The following is a 6,000-nucleotide window of genomic DNA, read 5'->3' as shown; positions in this document are numbered from 1 at the left end:
GGGGGGAGCAGGGCTACAGAGCAGTAGCAGATGGGGGGAAGGGGGTTTTTTGGCTCGGCTCGGCTCGTTTTTCTCTTCGGTCCTGTTTCAGGCCGGGCGCTGGGAACCTCTCGCCGGCAGTAACTTCGTGCAAGGAGGTAGGAGGCCGGGAGCAAGCCCCCGGGCGCGGGGGAGGGGAGCGCGGCCGCAGGCTGCGAGGGGAAGCGGGCTGGGGAGGCGGGGCGGCCGGGGATGCATGTGGAAGGAGGCGGAGAAGGGGCAGGGCTGGCCGGGCGGGTTGCTGCTGCGATCCGCGCCCGGGGGGCTGCACCCGGGGACCGGCTGGAACTGACCAGCCCCCGGACCGCTCCGGCAGCCAGGCAGCGGCGGAGCGAGGACCACAAGGAGCCGGGGCAGCGATCGGCGGCGTGACCCGGCCCCGGTGCACCCACCCGCGGCGGCTTGGGGGCGGGGGTGCGAAGGGGGGGCCGCCCGGCAGCAAGAAAGTTACAGCCAAGTGCGGAGCGGCCGCTGGACCCCTCTGCCCGCATTGCACGGGGAGGTGGGTCAGAGCAGACGCGGGGTGAGGGGCTTGCAACCTCCCCGGGATCACCAGGACTGGACTGGGGGCATCCGGAAAAGCGAGTTTTCTGCCTTGGAACAGGAACCCAGCTGTTCGATCCCCAACAAAACATCTGGCGTTACCAGCTACTCAGTGGATTTCCCTCCCAAAATATTATATCCATCTCCTGTTTCTTTCTATCCCTCCATCCTCCCTTTTCTAGATCTATCTATCCCCATACACCCCCTCTATCCAATCTCTGCCCCCCCCCTATTTCTTGAGGAGCATATTTCTTTCTCAAAACAAACCCCAGAGCCAAAGGGTTAAACGTCCAGTCTGCAGCCCCCTCGCCCCAACCCTTGGATGGGAGTCGGGAGCGCTTCAGGAAGAAGGTAAGTGACGCGGCTTGATTATTCTCTGTAGATAAGTGGATTGCCCCTGCCTGTTACTCGCTGGAATTGGGTCAGTTTCACTGTAGTTTGAAACCTGTTGCCTGAGTGTGCTGCTGGCTAATTCTCATACACCTGCTGGGGTTTTGAGACTATCTTTTAGCTGCTACTTCCCAGAAAATGCCAGAAAAAAGAGAGGGAGAGAGAGAGAGAGAGTGTGTGTGTGTGTGTGAGTGAGTGAGTGAGTGAGAAATGGGTCTTGTTGTACCACCCTTGGTTGCAAATGAATCTTTCATCTGCTAGTAATATTTCGCCTTGCACTGATGTCCGCCTGAAAGAACCACTGGGCGGATGGTTGTAAAAGCAATGGGGTGGGGCGGGTGTTCATAATATTTCAGACACCAGAGGCTTAACAAAAAGTCAATCCGGCTTTTTAAAGTTCCCCTTTTTTTCTGCCCATCGTGGGTGTGGCATCGTTACCACGGTGTGTGTATTTGTGTGCGCTGGGGTGTGTTGAAAGCAGTGGCTGGAACGTGCCAATGGGAGCCAGGGGCAAGGCTTTCGCAAGCCACACAAAAAAAGCCACACAAAAAAAGCGCCCCATCAAGTTTGCTTTTACTTTTATTGCAGAGACAAAGCTTTGCCCCCTCCCTGCCTGGGAAATAGCTCGAAACATTTTTTATGGAATGTGCAAGTGAGAAATCCCCCCCCACCAACGGTTTTCTCCTTCCCAGTTGTGGTTCTCACACTTGAAGGCTTTGGACCTGATGCAACCCCCCCCCACACACTGCCCTATTGATTTGGGGCCTCTCTGTGCAGTAGGAAACAGCAAAACGCCATTCTACTGTTTCACTTTGGCATCCAAAAATACTTCAGATTCTTTCATTTCAAAGAGCTCAGGGAAGGGGGCAGGGAGGGGAATGTTTACAAACAAGGACAGGTTACAGAGGGGAAGAGAAAGGTACATGCAGAGCTCTGGCCTTTAGCCATTTCTGGGCCCAGCACAGATCTACCCTGTGGGTCCAGGTATTTACCGGGCGGTGTTTTCCAAGATACTCCAGTGAGGAATCCGAGCAGTGGAATCCACTGGCAGCCCTGCTGTTGTCACTAAAAGGGAAAAGGATTGTGTTGAGAGAAATGTAAAAGGACCCTGCGTCGCATAAAGAAACCTAAAGGGTGCTGTTGGTTTTTTTTAACCCTGATCTATAGCCACATTTGGCTGGCACTGCCCTCCCGAGATATTCAAAGAGTAAAACCTATGACATCTCTCCCATTCAGTCCTCAATGCCAGCCTGGGTGGTCCCAGGTGCAAGCGTGGGATGTGGGTCGTTTCTCTGCGATAGATATTATTATGGGACACATTGCTTCAATCTCAGCCCAATTTGGTGCCAGCCCGTCGCACCCAGCCCCTGGCTCTGTTCCCCAAAAGACCCTAAAAACCACCTCTTGATGCGTATCACCCATTGCAGCTGCTTCTGGGGTGATTGGAACCTCAGTCCTTCCGGGACTACGCGGGCTGGACTCCGTTGTCGTTCACACGGCACGGCTTAATCCCCGAGGGAAAATGTTAGCGGGCCGTAATCCTCTGGGAGGTGGCAGGCGGTGGTGCTACAGCAGAACCCACCTGCTGTCAACTCCCAGCAAAATTCCCTTTATAGAGCCATGTGTCGAATAAAGTCCCAGATTGTTTCACTACATTGCAATGTGCTGATTGGGAAGCTCCCGTGTGGAGTGGAGTTGCTTGGTGGAAAAAAAAATGACTTCACTATAAATGTGTTTGTGTGCGTTCTCTCTGGTGCATATGCACTGTAATAGTGGCTAGAACAAGGCAGACTGCGGGCCAAATCTGGACCTCCAGGCACTTTTGACCACTCCAGACCCCACAATCTTTTTATTTGCTTATTATTATCATTATTATTGTTGACTTTTTTATTATTTTCACTGAAGTCTGGACCTTGGCTATACCTTGACCAAGAAATTTGGAATTTGACCAAAAAAACAATTGACTACCCCTGGGATAGACTGTCAGGGATCCTGCATTCTAGAGCTCGCTTTGAAAGAGGAGTGTTTGTATAATCATCAGATCAGGGACCGGGAGTCATGACACCTGGGTTCGTTTCCCGGTTCTTCCATTGCGTGCCCTTGTTCAAGTCATTTGCCTGCACTTCAGTATTGCCAATGACAAGTGTTTGAAAATTATGAGTCATCTCTCCACCCCCCCTTGCTGCAAAAAAAAAAAAAAAAATCCATTAGATTGGTTTAGAAATGATGAGATTGCTAAAGAAAAGAATAAATGTTGTGGGATTTCTGTAAGGCCTCGGGATTCTGAGACGTTGATGTTCACAACTTGAAGCTTTTTTCATAACCATGAGGGCTAGTAATGTACTTTAAAAAAAAACCCCAAACAACCAGGAAGCTGAGATTCTGATGTATTCACGTGACTCCAGCAGCTGGGGCTGCAAGAAAAGCGCCAAATAGCTCAAGACTCTCAGTTAAATTAGGAGAGCTGACATCACTGGTTTTGTGCCTCTATTTTCCCAAGGGGAGAATATTCCTTGCTTTTATAGAGAAGTTGTGAAGTACTGCTGATTAGGGTCTCACGGGCTCCCATGGGAAGTTTGCCTGAGTGGGGAGTACAGATCCCGGCTGGCTGTGAAAGGTTTTGACCTCATCCGATGTAAGGCAATCTATAAGAGCAAGGTATTATTTCACAAGGATATGGGGATATATTATAAGCCTCCTCTAAGTGTACATTTGAGTGGCAATGCCAACATTAACCCCTGCCCACCCATTAACCCTAAATCCTGCCCCTGATCCCTCAAATCCTCTGTCCAAGTCAGTTTAGAACCAGCATGGAGTCCATATCCATCCTGAATCTCCTGGAGTCTAAGGTCAGTAGCAGCCCCCGAAGCTTTGAGTGGTCCCCAAAATAATGTGCAGTGGAACTTGCTAATTGTGGACTGGAACGGAACAAATTCTGTTTATAGTGGAAGAGAATGGAAAGCCAAAGCTATTTCAGTGCCCTGCAATGTTCAGATTGCAATCCACGCCCGTGACAGGGCAGGGTGTGTGTGTGTGTGTGTGATGACTTTGCTGTAGTATAAAATCCCTCCTAATTGATGGTTACATGCACCTGGATTATTCTGTGTATTCTGGAGTGCCACCCTTTGTGCTGGGTGCCGTCCCGACACATAAGAGATGGTGCCCAAGACATTATTAGATGAGAAGCAAATAGCATTTCCCTGCCATATTTATTCCTTTGATTGGAGTAAATGCGCTGCTAGCCTAAATATCACATTTAGAAGCTTCCTTTTCACACCTCTATCCGTGGGAATCAAAGAAAGTCGAGACGAAAGAACCATATGGGCTCATGCCCAACACCGGATTTTTCCCTATGCACCCCGGCGATGCTCTGGTAGCTTTCCATTGCAGGAGCCCTCGCCAACCAGCTGGCTTGTCTCTCTACAAAAGTGTACTCTGCCCGTGTAGTAAAAGCGGTACAAGCCTCCCCTAGTTATACCGGTATAAAGGTGGTTACAGGAAGGGGCAATAAACTATCCCAGCATAAGGCACTTTTATACCAGGACAAAAACTAGGTGTGGACCAGAATGTTCAGTCACGCGCCCTCTTGAGAAGGGATCTTGCATGTATCACGTGTCTATAACACACGACTGAATGAGGGTACGTCTACACAGAAAAAACCCAGTGGCAGCAAGTGTCAGAGTCCGGGTCAATTGACTGGGGTTCACAGAGCTAAAAATAGCAATGTAGGTGTTCCCGCTGAGGCTGGAGTTGGGGCTGTGAAACCCAGAAAGGGGGGGGAGTGGGTTGACCCAGGCTCTGAGACTCGCTGATGTGGCTTTTGTTTTGCACTGTGGATGTACCCTTAAAACACTTAAACCAGAGCCGCTTGACTTTAAGACCAAGAGAAATCCTGCTGACATCCAGTTGGTGAGGGAAAACCTGGAACGTTTGGTAGAAATTTTTTCATGTTTGTTTCATGGGGGGATAAAAATCCCCATTGCCCACTCAGTTCTGTGAGTGACGTTTCTTTCCCGGATGTTGATTTGCACCAGTTGGCATCACGTTCTTCCTGAACGGCCCTTGTCCCGCTGTGGATGGAAGCTGATTTGCTACTGCGTGCTTGGTACATCTAGTTACAGGTGCTTTCAGCAGCAGTGCGTGATCCTGGCGGTGGGCCTGCAGCTACAATGGCATCCGTGCAGACGGACTCCTGCACCCAGATCTGATTGCAGGACCGGGGCTGGCTGATCTCTGCTGTAATGCAGATGGTGAGATTGTTAAGATGAAAAGGTAGATTTTACCAAGAAATCAGGGCCAGATTTCCAGGGGATCGGCACCCACGATTGGGGCTAGATTCTCCACAGCACTCTGCGCTCACCAGCTCCCATGGGGAGATTTTGCAAAGATCTTGGCAACCCGCCCCCCACGCTGAGCTCATCTGAAACTCTTGGGCTTCAGGAAGACGCAATCCTTTCTTGTGTTCCAAAACGTGAGTAGCGCTTGGCCGCTGGTGCCGAGCGCTTTGTAAAGCAGATGTCAAACCAAAGGAGGGCGGAGGGCAGGGACTTTTAATGGGATTGAACTAAGTGGAGCAGTTTGGCTTGGAGCGGGAGTGTTCTCTTGATGTTGGCTCTTCGTTTCCTCTTGTCTCCGGGTCTCTGCTTTATTTCCCGGCGCCTTGTCTCCTTTTCCAGCGCATCTCCAAGAAAAGAGTACGTCATAGTATTAAGGAACATATGTGAGCATAATGAATTGGAGCAGCCCCGGGTCTCCAGGGAGGCGTTGTGGCAATCCGGAGGCTCTGGGGCCTAGGCCTAGACCTGACACATAACGTAGGCCCTTAGGCAGGTTTTTCAGACCCAGCTCAATGGATGGAAGGGAAATCAGTGGCCGTCAGGAGCCAAAATCCCTTTGAAGAGCTGAAGAGCTGGGCCTTAGAACCTGAGATACTTACGCTTGTCCTCAAGTCTTTCCCCATTTGACTGAGGTTGTGTTTAAGCGCTTGGATAAATGGTACTTGGGTGCTTTGCTGAATCAGGGTCAAAG

At 50.6% G+C, this 6,000-nt stretch overlaps 1 protein-coding gene across 2 annotated transcripts in view; it reads left to right on the top strand.

The window, feature by feature from the left end:
- Positions 1 to 276: 276 nt before the first annotated feature.
- ADAMTSL4 (ADAMTS like 4) overlaps positions 277 to 6,000 on the top strand; it is a 59,731-nt gene continuing 54,007 nt past the window's right edge. For both annotated transcript variants that reach the window (XM_034756408.1, XM_034756409.1), the window contains exon 1: positions 277 to 933. The gene's annotated coding sequence lies outside the window, so the exon portion shown is untranslated. The remainder of the gene's footprint in view (positions 934 to 6,000) is intronic.

This window comes from Trachemys scripta, chromosome 24 (assembly GCF_013100865.1).
Source record: "Trachemys scripta elegans isolate TJP31775 chromosome 24, CAS_Tse_1.0, whole genome shotgun sequence".
In the NCBI taxonomy this organism is placed as follows: domain Eukaryota; kingdom Metazoa; phylum Chordata; order Testudines; family Emydidae; genus Trachemys; species Trachemys scripta.
This window is presented reverse-complemented; position numbering and strand designations above follow the sequence as displayed.